Raw genomic sequence first — 15,439 nt, forward strand, 5'->3', positions numbered from 1 at the left:
CTAACTGCCGTTTAAAGGGGCACGTTCAAATCCAGAGAGAGCAACAGTGACAATTTAAGTGCCAGAGCATGCAAGGCTTGGAGCTACAGCAGGGATCTACCAAGCACACGGAGCCTGTCCTGCAAAAACAGCCATATGAAAACCTCGCGTTACTGGCACTGGTAACAACTGGAAACCCCTGAGCTGAAAATACAGCCAAAGGGAGAGATTCCTGACAAACGGGATTGTCTGCAAAGCTCTTTGTAAATCTATGTATAAAGGAGGCCGGGCTGCTGGTGTTTTATTCACAAGACTTCAATGGAGCTTGAATACCTGGAAGTTAGCCAGCCTTAATTGAGCACAGCAAACAGATTTATGAAAGGTAACGCACACACACGAAGGAATCACTTCAGCTACTCGCACACCACTGAGCACAATCACTCAGGTAAAGGACCTGAGACCACTGCAGACCTTCACTCCTTGCTCATTTCACAGCAGCAGTCACAAACACAAACCAGAGCAACAGGATGGAAATTAACAGTGAAAAGGCTTTTCTCCAGAAGCAGGAAGATTTTTGACCTGAAGTTTTACACAAATTATTCAGAAAATCACAAGTTGCAAAAACAAAAGAATAAAGAGAAGAAAAGAAGTGCTTGGAGTTGATGTTAAACTGAATTCTATTGTGGTTTCTAATGTCATTGGTAACATGAAACCATTTAAAAACATAGTATAGTTTTACAGAAGATTAGTGATGTTTACTTTTCTTTAGATATACACAGCCCATTTTGCTGGTACTTCTCATAGCTAAACATTTATCTGTAAACAGGGAGATACAACTAACTTCTCCTGGAACACATCTCACCAAGAATCACCTTTGTGAAATGGTCGCCACCTGCCTCAGCGATGAAAGACACCATTGGCTGCCCTTGGAAGAGCATTGGTGAAACAGTGTGACCAGCTGCACATATATCCTGTAGAAGCCACGTTTGGGCCAGGCAGGGATCATCAGCCTAGCAGGGACGGACTGGATGAGCATTCTGTTCCTAGGAGAGACTGCTTAGTAAGGAGGGGAGCAACAGGAGAATATCAGCATTGCAGTGCAAAGTCAATAGGATCAATGAAGAGAGCTGTGCAGCAGGTAGAGGCTGTAGCAAGAGGCTAGGCCACAAGAAGCCACTTGCTGTCATTCTGTTGCACTGTTTCCAAAGGGAGCTGCTAAGATTTGTGGGTATACCTGAGAAAGAGCCTGCTGAGATCCTGAGTGTGGTACCAAGTCTTGCCAGACAGGGAGAAGCAAGTCAGCAGTCTGCAGTGCAGAGAAAAGATAGACACCCCATACCAAAGACAGCTCCTGATTCACAAGGGGGAATTCTCCTTGCTTAGCTGAACAGGTGTATTTGGCAGTACCAGTTCTTTTAATTCTGCACAATTCCAGCTTCTCTCTGCATCTCCTGTAAACCTTGTCTCCTTGTAAAAACAGGGAATGGGAGACCAGGATCTCATCTCTCATGATTTATTGCAGAGGTATGCTGCTAGCTGAGTAATGCTGTTGGAGGCTGTCTGCCAGAAGACTTGCCTGATGGCCAGCCCCATCATCAGGCCTCTCTAAGCCAAGCCACCCTGGATTTGAGACATGCAGCAGGACCACGAAGAGGAGAGGCAGCGCCTTCTGCACAGCATATCTATCATTAACTCTGTGGTATGGAGCTGTACAGGCAGAGATAAAACATGACAATAGGGGGGACAGAGAGGGCATGTCCTATAAGATGACCTGACCTCATTTTCTCAGCTCTATCTTCACCAAACTCACCTGCTGCCCCCTCTTATAAACGTACCATGAGGTTGGGAGTCACAACTACTGTTACTGACCAGTTCTAGAGAAAACAGATCTCCGTAATCTCAGGTTTGGCCTGTGAAATACAGAAGCCTCACCTCTCTGCTCAACAGCTTTCCCAGGGCTGGGAAGGCAGGCAGCAGAGAGGCAGCTAGAAAGGGTGGATTTCTAACTTACTGTAAAACAGGTAAAGCAGACCTGAGTCTGGAGAAGAGCTCAATTGTATCTACACAAAAGCATTAATGAGTTCTGTGGTCCCTTCTGTAAGGGCTGGACAGACAATGCCACACCCTGAAAAGGAGCCCTGACCTCCAGTAATTGAGGATGCAAAGATAAGAAATACTTCATCCTGAGGATGCAAGACTATGGCATGGAGGAAAAAAAAATCCAGCCAGAGAGCTCATCCACAGCCCACAGAAAGTACTTACGAGATCCTGTGCTCGTGAAACTCCCCCTCCTTTTCAAGCAACAGAAAACCCAAGGTGTGCAGTAAATTTTCTTGAAAGGAATGTCTGTCTACAGCAGCCCTCCACAGAATTGGAGCCTGGTTTCTGCCCATCTGCCCCATCATGCTGTAAAGAAGGAACTGACCCCTTGGTGCCAGCTTGTCAGGAAGGAATAACTGGATCTCTAAGCCAAGAAGAAGGAAGCACTGCATGGCTTTCATATCCCTCAGAATCAGGAACTGCTGACTGCAGGGAGGCAGCAAGGTACCTTACAAAGCACCAACTACCAACATCATACTTGCTGCCCATCCAGGCCATAAAGCTGTTAAATGAGACAAGCCCCAGCACAAACTGACTCTGATGCCTCTATCTATAAACCTTGCCAGGCTCAGAAACCAGGACTTCCTGTAGGCACTTCTGCAGCAAGACACAATAGAAATAAAGGAGTATATTTCTTTGTTTGACATTTCAGAGGCAAAACCCACAGAGGAGCTCAGTTCAGCAAGAACCACCTGTGGCTTCAACAAATCCAGACCCCAACTGCTCTAGCACAAGAGGAAAGGGAAGTGACCTAGTGATCTCCACAAGCAGCATGCGCAAAGGAGGGCTCATATTCAAATGCAAATCTTTACGCTTAAGAGTTGTACTTCCGCTCTGGCTCCTTCACAATCAAGGCTCAGAGGTGAAGCATGCTACCTACAGCCTCCAAAGTGATTCTGCCTTCCATTTTGCCCTGCTCAGGTTCCTTTGAGAGCTGAATGTCCAGGGAGAATACACAGATACAACATCCTGTTCCCTCAACACCAAAGCAAGGAGGCTGATCAGGAGCAAGCAATTTAAATCCAAATACAGAAGAAATCCCTAGCATAACACACTGTTGGTAAAACCTGTTCAGAAAGCTCCTGGCAACATTCAGCTGAACTGTGAGGTAAACTGGGCGTTTAGGTATCTCAGCAACAACAGACTGCGAATAGCTGATAGGGATGTCCTGATGGGCAACAGGGCTGGTACTATAAGTACTATTTTACAGGCTGCGTAACCAAAGCAGAGAAACAGTTTGGTCAAGAAACACTGCAGGCAGTGCCAGAGATCCCAGAGCCCAGGTTTCTGCCCCAGCCACCCAAAACTGCACTGCCAAGACCTTCAAAGAAAACGCGGCTCTTGATCACAAAGGAGCAAGTTATAAAGAGTAGAACAAAGAGGGAATGCGTTGCAACAGAACAACCTCTTCCGGGGAAGACACTGTCCACTGGCACAGAAAGTGGACCCAATCCTGCCCAATGCTTGAGGGGACCTCACAAGCACAGGAGGCACCCACACAGCATGAACTGTTCTCAGGCCATTGCACCAGGTCTTAGGACTGACAGCTCAAGGCAAAGACACTTCCATCACTAACAACTAAACCAAACAACACTGCATTTTAAGGTTGTGAAATTACCTTAGTCCTGACACTTCTGCCACCCAGACTTTTAAAAATCATCGCAGTGATGATACCCATATAACCGAGGTGAGATACAGCAAGAGTGGTATAGGTGAAACACCCATGCTGCCAGTGCCAGAACCCAAATGTAAGCCTTAAGAGTTGTCAGATGTAGCTCACCTTGGAGAGCCCTACACAGCAAGGACAAGTGGAAGGACCGCGATTGACTGCTGCCAGAGAACAGATGCATTCTGAGGTGTGACCACAGAAATTCTTCCAGTAAAGTCACAGGCATTTCACAAATTCTTTACCTGGTTCCAAGCTCAGCAACTTACTCCATTTCTCAGCTGTGAACATATATATATATTTATAGCAAACAAGCAAAGAGGAAATCGGAGATGTCACAGTTCCAAGAGATGAAATCAGAGAAAAGCTGGCTGTCTTCAGGGTTAACAGTTCTTTTTTCAGGAACAGATACAGCTCTTTCCACACAAATGCCATCAGCTGTTGAGTAAGCAGCTCTGTTTTCTCTGCAGTCTCAGGAAGGATCATGCTGGAATGGGGAGGTGGGTGTTTACTTGTGCCAATAAGCCTTGCTACCAGATCTGGGCTTTGGTAACACCTCTGCACACTCTCAGGCTGTCTGCTGATTTCAGGGCCTCGGCTCCCATTCAGGTTATGCACAAAAAGGTTACCTCTATGAAGACTAGAGATACAATCCAATGCTATTAATCAGCAGGCAGTAAATGCCAATCCCTCACTGCACACACAAGGGAGAGGTTCCTGTACACTCCTAATGAGCAGATCCCTTATGTCCTGTTCCTCCCCAAGGCACTGGTGGGAGCTCCTCTGGCAGGCACCTTTACAGCCAGACAGGCCAGCACCAACACACACACACCGCAGGGTACAAAGCTGTCCTGGCAAGAGCTGAATAGGTCTTTCTCTATCAGATTTCCCCAATTTCCCACAGCCATCAAGACTGATGCAGCCGATTCAAATCATTAATAAGATTACAAGCAGTTCAGACAAGCCTGCAGTTCATAAACACTGCAGATGCTGAAGCTTCCAAGGAAGTATTCCTCCAGGTTCCCCAATTTTAGCAACACTAGAGCAACTCAGCATTTCACAGCAACCTTTCTTAGAGGAAGCCTATTCATAGGAGCCATTTGCACTACAATGCCAAGGATGCTAACAAGAATCTGATGGGCAAAGGACATAGGTACAAAGCGGTAAGAAATCACAACATTACATGCAGTGTGGTTCAGTACTCTGAAGAAAGGAGCTTTAGGTATCTTTAGGTAGCTTTAGCTTTTCTGGACAGCTAAGCAACTCAGACTATGCATGGGACATCTGGACTACACTGAGCTGGACAGGAAGTGAAAACATTTCACAGATGCTTTAATTTACATAGATATTTGCAGTGCATAACTGACAAGGTGTATAAGCGTCATCACTTCTATTTTCCACACAGGAAAATGGTACCGCAGAACTCTGCCGCTATGCTGAGTGGCAGACCAAGAAACAGACCCTTCACCTCCGCCTTTCTGGGGCTGGAAACCACCCTCTGAATCACAGTGTCTTCCTAATGCTGTGGGGGCAGGAGGAGCATGAAGCCCTGCTCCAGAAGAGTAGGTCTGCATGCTGGGAAGGGGAACATTGCAAACACCTAAATGAACCACCCCATACACTCCTTTCACTGCAACAGGATCACAGGCATCACTAAAGGCAACATTGCACTCAGACGCAGAACACTAACACTGTAATAACACTCATATCCCGTGGATCTGCTCCTAAATGATGGTTCATGAAGTTTCAATTGCTAGGTAGGAGCATGATTCTTTGGTTATTTCAGAAAAAGATAAAACCATACTTCATACTATTCCAGCCTTGAAGAAGTGTTTCTTGAGCATGTCCCTACTCCCCTGCCTGTTTCACAGCCCACTCCAAACTCTGAACAAGAGCACTCAAGGCTTTGGTAAGGGCTCCCAGCCCACATACAGGTAGGAAGAGCTGAAGAACCTACTCCACAGCACAACTCTTCAAAAAAAAAAAAAATCACTATATTCGCACTCCCCAAGAAGTGCCAGGGGAGGCAAAGTCCCAGTACAAGCTCTTCAAGCCTGTCTGTATTCACTCCTTGCAGCACCATCACTACAATTCCTGTCCAAAATGTCTCAACAGCTACACAGGAAGGATTCTTCCACCAAATCTCTTCCAATAGGGTTCTAACTCTGCAAATACTATATAGTTTACTCACCTGAAATTCAGAGGCTATTTATTGAGGATACTCCCAACAGTTAATTGAAGCCCTGTGGACATCTGAAGTACTACAGTCCTGAGTAGTCCTCTTGGCCAGATCCTAGGGTGCTGTTAGCAAGTCCTCGCTTTCTTCCTGGTATTTTTCCTGTATTTCTTTGCACTGAAGCCTGGCTCACTTTCACTTCCTCTTTCACGTTTGCATGTTTCAAATTTGGCCATTACCTCTTCCCTTTCACTCAAGCTATGATTGTTTTCACCAGTCCTCCACACATTAATACCCATAGTCTTTTAAAGATGTAACAGCGAGCTCTCTTGCCCCTTTCAGTTTACCAGCACCTTCCTGAAAATCAAAGTGTTCAGAACCAAAACACAGATGCTGTAAGTACAATGACCCCCTGCAGAACTGCACGTACACCTTTTAACACCTCAAAACCACCTTCTGTCCTCACAGATCCCACAGCACTGCAAGTCAAGCAACTTTACAACAAACCAATGCCACAGGTAAATACAGAACAACCCAGGGCTACTAGACTAGCCTCTGGTCTGCTTTAACTATGGCCCCAATGCTCCCAGATTAAAAAAAAAAAAAAAAAAAAAAAAAAAAAGAGAGATCAGGATTTACAGCTATACCTATCCGAACAGGTTTGTTCCAAAATACATGGCTCATAAGCTCAAACGTCTCATTTACTCCCGTGCAGGAAGCACATGCGCACACAGAGAACATCCTGAATACAGTTACTAACTAAAAATGAGCCCAAGCTACATTTCAGTGAGGGTTAATGTAACACGATGTCCTGCCTTAGCCCCATTTTTCCCTCCTGTGGGAAAGAACAACTCTTTAATCAAACCAGATGGGTTTTGCACATGTCTCCAAAACTCCCTTCAGAAGGTGCTTTCCAGGAGCATGCTGTCATGACTTTCGTAACAAAGTCACTTAATTTCAGCAGTTAGAAAAAGATGTTCTGTGAAGGAGGTGAACTGCACCTCCTCATCCTTTACCTGTTCACTGTATTTTCACCTCATTGTCTGATACCCGACAGACTCATAGTTGTATTTCTTCTGTTCCGAATGACAAACTAGTCATAAGGAGCTGTTAAATTATCGACCTATTAGGAAAATGAGCCAGTGCCACATGAAAAATAAAACCCACTTACAAAGCATGATTAGCTGAAGAGCAAGGCCTGATACTGAGACAACATGCTCATTGCCAAGTTGCAGAATAAATGAGGAAGAGGAGCAGGGATGACCAGAAAGGTCCAGCCCTTGGAATAAACCCTCTCCCTCCCCTAAAGTTACCGTCCTGTTTCTCCTGTTCATATTGCTTCTATTCCTGTAATAAGAAAACACACAACTGCAAGTGGAAATGCCACTATAGCAAAATCTCTTTGTACAGACTATCAAGAAAAAATAAAATGGCTCACTGCTATTTTGAATGCAGCAGCACTTAAGAAAGTTAGCCCAGCTCCCCTTAAATACTTTCAATTACACAGGTAAGTACAATGAAAGCCTTAAGCAACCAACACTTTTGAATCTTAAATAGGCAGGTAATTCTGTAATGGATAATCTACTGTACAGCTCAGGCAAACTGGAAGCACTACCAGACATGCCAAAACCATAGTCCTAATTTTTCCCAGGTACACCTCAGATGCGATACCCTGCAGGACAAGGAGGATGCGGTACAAGAATCAGGTGCTATGCAAAAGCATCAGTGCCACACACGAGGACTGAGGACTGTTTGTCTTTATACCGTCAATCAGTCAGATACCACAGCACGCTGCATCAGGCACAAGGCAAATACGGTCTCTAATGCCACCACTGCTTTCAGAAGGAGCTCGTTCAAGTAAATTAGCCTTTGAAGTTAGGTTTCATACAAAGCTTTAATAAAAGGCTTTATTAAAACGTAACTATACAGTTAAATTATTTTAATAAAAATTCTTCAGGAACATTACTCATATTTATTAAAACTAAAATGCTTTTATACCCTGCATCTCCTTTCCAGCATTTGTATGGACTATTTACTTTTCCAGCTTCAGCCAGTTGGCTGAGTTTCACTTTTAAGCTCTCATGCACACACAGAAAAAGAAAAAAAAAAAAAAAGCCCACAGTTCATCAAAACAATGCACTGTAAGAGCAAATAAAAAATTCTCCGAATTTAGAAAAAACAAGGCACTATATAACAACTTTGGAAACCTATATAAAACTCATGGTTTACTATTATTTTTTTAAAAGTCACGTAGAAATATATTTTCTTACCAGTGAAGACTGATGAAAGCATCCTAAACTTGAGTAGACTAGATGTCACGCATTTATGCAGAAAAGCAAACCAAACCAACAAATAAAAAAAAAGAATCGACTTATATTCAATATACGTATCAAATTAAACACAAAATCAAAACACAGCTCACAGCAGACATACTCATACTGGTTTGAGGAAACATGTAATTCAAAACATAACAAGAACACCCCCAAAAGACCCCAGCAACCCCAGCGTCCTGATAAAACCCAGGCCCATTTTCAATACTTCATCTGAAGTGAAAAACACAGGTAGATATTTCAGCTTTTCAGACAGAAGCCATCCTGAAACCATCACTTTCCATCCTCACTTTAAACTCCACTTTACAATATGGTCTCAGCCTCCCTACCTCTTCCAGGTGACTTTACTCCCCAGTCCCTGGCCCAGAGGATGCTGGGGTTTAACTACCCCAGTGCCAAGTGAACATGCAAAAGGCATGGAAAAGGCAGGTCCAAAAGTAACATCCTTGCCAGTTTATATCTGAGAAATGTACTTATCAGGAGCTGATTCTCCAAACTTAGGCCTCCAAGGCACAGACCACCTCTTTATACATCATGAAAGGGCCCATTCCAGCGGGGGCCCCATGTGCATCTGCAAGACAAGGCTTAACACAAACAAACTTCCACTATAAACCTTGATTCAGTCCTGGAAGGGGTGGGATGCCTTCCCACTAAGCAGATGATGTAGACACTGCAACGTGGTTATACTTAATACCCTTTCCCAGAAAGAAACAAAATTACTAAAGTCCTAAACATTTACATTTATATGTTATCACTCCCAACACCAGTAATATCAATATACAAATATTTGATGAATTAATACTCAAGAGAGTATCTCACCGTTTGCATGTTCAGAAGACAGAAACAAAACAACTTGCCTAACAAAACCCACAACTCCCAGCTCATTCAATCCCCTTTTGCCAGCTTTGAGTTTGGGGATCAGGAGGGTTTCGTAATCACCTTAACGAAAAAACCCTCCTAGCTCACAACCGACACTACTAAACAAACCACCTCCCCGGTGAAGATGCATAGCACACGTGTCCCAGGACCTGCATTAAGGTTTCCCCTGCTTGTAGCACATCTGCTCCCACACAGAGATGAAAAACTCCTTCCTAAAGAAAAAAAAAAAAATCTCTTCAAACCTACCTAACCAGCACCGAAGCACACCAACTCCATCCTTACGCCCCCCACGCTCAGCAGCTGCCCCGCGCACCCCCCCGCCCCAAGCCGCATTTCAGCTTTCGGCCTCGGCAACCCTTTCGTAGGCTCCCGCACAATAACAAACCGACCGAGCCTTCTGGATGCCACCCCCCCTCCTTGTTTTGCCGAGACACACACGGCGCCACAAAAATATCTTTGTGTCACACTCCAGACGATGAAGAAAAACAACCTGCCTTTGCGGCGGGGAGCCCCCCCCACCCCATCCCGCTTTCCCTCGCCCCCAGCCCCTGCTGCACCCCGCCAGGGAGCGGGGCGGCGGGGGTGGCTCCCAGCCGCACACAGGGACGCCCCCGCCCAGCAGATCTCCCCCGACCCGGGGGCAGGAGCCCGGACAACGAGCCTCAAGCCCAGGCGGCTCCCGCCAGGCCCCCCGGGCCTCACCGCGGCCCTCACAGGGGACGGCCCGGCCAGGCCCCGCGTCTGCCCCTGGTGCCTCCATCCCCGCGGAGGGGAGGGGGGGTGTGGGTTGTCGCACAATAAACAGGCGGCTACAACAGCCCGAGGTGGGGAGAGGGCCGCCCCTACAGCCGGCCCGGCCGCTCACCGCCAGGCCCCGGGGTACCCGCCAGGGTTGCGGCGCCGCCTCCTCCCCCCCGCCGAGCCGAGCCGGGAGGCCGTGGGGTGCCGCAGCCGCAAGCAGCCGCCGGCTCCGGCTCCATTTTAGGGCTGCCTCGTCCCACCTTCCCTCTCCCTCCCCTTCCTCCTCCCCCCCGGCCCCACTCACCGCCCCAAATATCCGCGGCCGCCGCCGCCGCCGGTCCCCGATACCCACCTGTGGTGGTGGCGGGGAGCCGGGAGTGCCTGGGGAGCCGGGTGCGGAGGGGTGATGGGCGCGGGGCACGGCGGATGGCGGCGGATTGCGCGGCGGCGGCGGCGGGATGCGGGGCGATACGGGTTCTCGCTGCCGCTCCCTCCTCCTCCCCCTCCTCCCCCGGCCCGGCCTGTCAATCCCGCGCGGGAGGGCGCCGCCGCCGCACAGCGCCGCCTGCAGGGCCCCGCCGGCGCCGCAGGGGCGGCCCAAGATGGAGGGGGGAGAATTCGGGGAGGGGGGGGGGGGCGTGCTGAGGGGCGAGGGCAGGGGAAAGGGGCAGAGCCGCGGCCATGGCGGCTGCCTACGACCCCAAGCCCTCTCTCCGCCCCAAAGGCCCGGAGCAGGCGCCTGGCCAGCCTCAAGGGCCATGAGGGAGATCTTCCCTCAGAATCAGCAGGGTGCCTGAGGCAGAGTGTGGCACCTCCCGCTGAGGCGGAGGGAGCTGGCCCAGCCCCTCACAAGGGCAGCAAGAGGAGTGGGGGGCAGCAAAGCCGCCATACACACCCTGATTCCTGTCAGCCTGTGAGGTGCCACGCTCGGGCCCCACGGTGCTGAACGGGACCCCGAGCTCATCGCTATAGTGTTCATCCTCCCACCGCCACCCCAGCTCAAACCACAGCACCAGGGAGGCCACCTCCATGGGGGTACAGGAGGCTTTTCACCCAAGTTTCAGCCTCCTTGCTGTGGTGACCCCTCCTAGAGCAGTAGGGCAATGGCAGGGCCGTGGGGATTTCTGTCCGGCAGAAAACACCGGTAGAAGTCAGCCTGGTGCTCCCTGGCAGCGGGTTCAAAGGCGACCCAGAGGAACTGCCCCTTGGAAGGACTTCAGAAATACCTTTTAAGTTGTTCTCTCATTAAGGATGATGGAAATGAATGCAGTAGAGCAAGGCAGGCACTCCTGTCCCAAAAAAGACTCTGCCAAGCCATAAAATATGAGTAGCCTCGTGAAGCAAACATAGTCCCTGCTCGGGCTGAAAAGAGCTTCATGTCAACACAATGCAAGCAGCATTCCTGGCAAGAAATTGCAGAAGTTGCAATGAAGTGCAGTTCCTCTGCCCAGGGGATCTTTTATAGCTGGGGAGATGTGGTTTCCTCGCACATAAGGACAGCCCATTCTGCCTTTAATTCTCCTTCCCTGTCCTGGAACAAACTCACACAGGTGTCTATCGGTGTGACATTTTGCATGCTGCAATGAAAGGCCAGACTGCAGGTGCGCATGCGTTTATTTCTTAGGGACTGCCCAGCAGTTTGCAAAAATGGCACGCACACACACATAAATGTAAGTATGTGTGTATAATATATACATGGGACAAGCACCTGGGCATTTGCTAGCCTCTTGCAAGTACACTCTAGCTTATCCATGGGTCACCAGTCATGTGCTGTCATGCTGCATGTCCGTGCCCATGAAGGGAAGGTGGCTTTAGAGGGATTCTGCAGCACCTTTCCCTGGTGCAGGCAATGCCTCCAGAGGAAAATGGTCCCCACCTCTCCTTGGGTTACAGGAACAGTGTAAGGCCTGGCACCTGGATCGCTGCTCGTGAGAGACGTGTCTAATCTCAAACAGTCATCAAGAGTAATGCAGAGGGAAGAAATGCACGAACAGCTTTCTGAACCATATGTGATGTTCCTACAGTTGATCTGCACTGCTATCAAAGTTACCAGGCACTGAGCTACCAAGCACTGCTAAAAACCATCATCTGGTTGTCAGATCCCCTCCGTCTCTGGATACCAAAGTATTACACTCTACTCCTGCCCCTTCGGTGTCTCGTCTTGTCTTTCCTGCAGCGTGTTTTTTCTGTCTAGAGACAGCAGGCCAATGCCCTCCACTTCTCTCCTTATAGCCTCTTGCATGGAGGAGCCCACCCTCCTTCCTGACATTAGCAAACTCCCACTCACACCAACTCACCGGGCAGCCAGGACACTAGCCTGCTGTGTTTAGGTTTTCTTCTCCATCGTTCGGACAAGTACCCACATGCACACACACTCAAATACAAATAGCTCTTCTAATTTGCTTCCTACCCATACAAATCTCACTGTCCTCCGTGAGAGAAGCTACAGGTCAGCCAAATTTCCAAAGAGCGCCTCTGATTTGGGCTGCGGCTTTTCACATTCAGCCACCCTACTCTGCAGCACCGTGCTGTTTCACACCCCATGGCAGCTGGGGAGGAAGAGGAGAATGAACCATTGTGTACTATATGCTGTTGATGCACAATAACAACAAGCACCCAAAGGCATTAATATTGCCCTTCAGGAGATCAGGCAGTGTGGGATCCCCTTACTTTCAGTGACTCATGCAGCCACCTACAACCCAAGCCATCAGCAGGTGACTCATGCAGGCTTGTCCAGGTCAGTGTTATGCACACCTGCTGCTATAATAAGCAGTTCTCTGAAGGTCTCTTGTGCATCTCCAAGGCAACAATCCAAGGCCAAGGGAACAGATGTGCCAATTAGAGAAAAAAAAAACCCTAATGCAACCTGTTGTGGAGATCAAAAGGCCAAAGTAAACAAATGAAAGACAATTCTACATTCATTACCAGGTGTGTACACTGCAGCCCCCACAAACTCATGGCTTTTCCACCTGCGCCCAGCAGTGTGCTGAGGCTAGCTCTACAGAGCTTTGCAAGTCTCATGGCTCAGGACTGCATTGAGGTTGAGCTTCTCTTCCCTTCGCTGTTCAAAGCTGGGCAGCTGAATGGTGAAAGGACATGGTCTGTCCCTACCACCAAAGGCAAGAGTGTGGCTCCACTGCATCCTGGTCCATGGGAAGACCATCAGACCTTGGCATAAGGTGATGAATTCCTGTGCTGCTCTTCAAAAGACCTATACCATCTTTCACCTGCCTGTGTATAAGCCAAAACAACTGGTGTAAGATGAGAGCTGGTGGGATTAGACCTGCAACAGACTGTGAGGGAGGAGTGTCAACAGCGAAAAGAGATTTGGGCAGAGACTGATGAACAGGTTTCACTTGGATGAAGTTCAATGCACAGTTCTATGCAGGATCCATTCTGGATGGACTGCTTGCCTAGTCTGATTTTTGACCTGTTCCAGAGAGCTGAGCAAATGATCGCCCGGACAAGAGAGTCAAACTCTCTTGCAGCAGGAAGAGTCCTGCTTCCTCTTCCCAGGATTAATTACAAGTGAGAGCAGAAACCCTGCTGTGCGTTTCATCCTTCCACTAATGAAGAATCCTGTCAAATAGAAAATAACCATTGCAGAGGGCTTACAGCCCTAGTATAGAATCTGCATCTACAGAAATGTCTTGTGGTCTAAGGCTTCCTAGAAATAAGATAATTACTATTACATTCTACAGCTTCCACAAAAATTTGCTCTGAATCTATAAATCCCTGACCATGGCTTGCATCATGCAGGGTGATTTACAGCGCAGCAAACTGAAGACTAAATGCTCCTGTGCCATTTTGGTATCGCTTTGCTCAGTTGTAAATGGCAGCCTGCAGTGCAAGACAGGGCCTTACTGGCCTCGCAGTCATTCACACAAAATTCCACAACCCTTTGGAAAAAGCAAAGCAATGCTGCTGTGTTCCCCATCCAGAGGCCATTCAGCACACAAAATACACATTTACCTTACCGGGTCAGGTCACAGTCCTCCTAGTTCTTCATCTATCTCAGCAGCCAACATCAGCTGCTGCAGAAGAAACACGCGGTGGACAGTTGTGGAGCAGCCTGTCCACGGGAGACAATGCTTTCTACCACCACAAGGCAGGAGCTGGTTTATACCCTGAAGCGAGAAAATCCATTTCAAATTCAGTTGTGTCTACATCAAGAATGCCTCATGCCTGCGCTGACTTCATTAGCTCATCTGAGACAGCTACAGGGAAGTTCAAACCTGCAACTAAGTGAGCAGGGCCTTAGGACCCAAAACCCAGTCAGCAGGAACACCAGTGGAGTTGAGCTGTCATATATGAGAGGTGTGAGAGAAGACATGAGTAGCTCTGACAGCTCTCTGCAATCCCATGCATGATGCTGTTATCCAAATATAAGGAAATGCTTTGAAAGCTAGACCTCAAACAGAACAAAGGGACATTGGGTATCAAATACCCCCCACCCCCCTTGTTTAAGGCCTAATATCAATAGAGATGTTTTCATAAATTTGTTTTTAAAAAGAATAAAGAGGTATTCTGATGAGAGAGGAAGTTGGAGCCTTTCACCTCTCTAAGCTGGAATAATGAAATACTTGGAATGGGAAAAGAGTATAAAAACCCAGAAATCTTGGCCATCACTCCAGACTGGGTTAAATGTGATCAGGGAAAGCAAAGACTGCAACACTACTCTCGCTCTAACTCACACTAACTCATGGCATCGTCCCCTCTGTGCATCTGCTTTAAGTATGTGGTGTCTTGCAATGCAATGGTGATCGCTCGGCTTTCAGAGTCAGTTTGTAGAGTTTCTTAGGGTTTTTTCCCAGCATTTGTTGAATAGCTGACCAGTTCACAGGGTGTCAAAGCCATCTCTGCCCTTGAGATTGCTGAACCATTTTAAGCACAAAGATTTGCTTTACAGGTGGGTGTGAAAAAAACATATTTTAGTTAAGATGATCCCATTCTCACTCTCCACCAAATCTCACCATAGAGGCAGGACAAAACCACTGACTCCAGTTCCTTCCTACTGCAGAGGAGACTGGGTGCCTCCAGCTGTGGTGCTATTTGCTATTTTTCCCCCCTTTTCCCCCCAATTTCTCAGATGAAAGCAGATTCAAGTAGTTAGTTATTGCTCCTTGTAGCTGCTGGATCAGGTAGAGGCTGTTCCTTTTATTTATTCCTTTGTGACCCATGAGATTCACAGGCTCTGTATAAAAATGGGATGCCATTGAAGCATCTGCCATTTCTGTTTGCCAGACTATTGTTTGTCCTTTTAAAGTCTGCAGACACACGCCATTCTTTGTGAGCAAATGCTGGCTGCCTGGAGGACAAACCAAAATGACTATTTAAGGCACTAAAAAAGGAAATCATTTAAAACAGAGCTGATTAAAAGGAAGAAACTATTCTCCCAATGAGAAGTGAATTGCTTTCAGCTGGATTTAGCACTGAGCTTTGCCTGCAACAAGAACCAAATACCGGTTGCCTGATACTGTAAGTATTTTGGAGGCACTTCATCAGCCTTGACTTCAGTTTTTCCTTGTGTGTAACTGCAAAACAAGACTACTGCTTCTGCTCATCCTG

At 47.7% G+C, this 15,439-nt stretch overlaps 1 protein-coding gene across 22 annotated transcripts in view; it reads right to left on the bottom strand.

Annotated features, from left to right (window-relative positions):
* PRRC2B (proline rich coiled-coil 2B) overlaps window positions 1–10,398 on the bottom strand; it is a 51,265-nt gene extending 40,867 nt beyond the window's left edge. For 14 of the 22 annotated variants that reach the window (XR_008579974.1, XR_008579972.1, XR_008579973.1 and 11 more), the window contains exon 1: window positions 10,224–10,398. The gene's annotated coding sequence lies outside the window, so the exon portion shown is untranslated. Of the gene's footprint in view, window positions 1–5,936; window positions 5,958–8,191; window positions 8,230–9,279; window positions 9,298–9,995; window positions 10,106–10,175 lie in introns of those variants that run through there. The other 8 variants (XM_054848280.1, XM_054848279.1, XM_054848283.1 and 5 more) reach the window with 7 other exon arrangements.
* Window positions 10,399–15,439: the final 5,041 nt, after the last annotated feature.

Source organism: Grus americana, chromosome 20 (genome assembly GCF_028858705.1).
Source record: "Grus americana isolate bGruAme1 chromosome 20, bGruAme1.mat, whole genome shotgun sequence".
NCBI classification, from domain to species: domain Eukaryota; kingdom Metazoa; phylum Chordata; class Aves; order Gruiformes; family Gruidae; genus Grus; species Grus americana.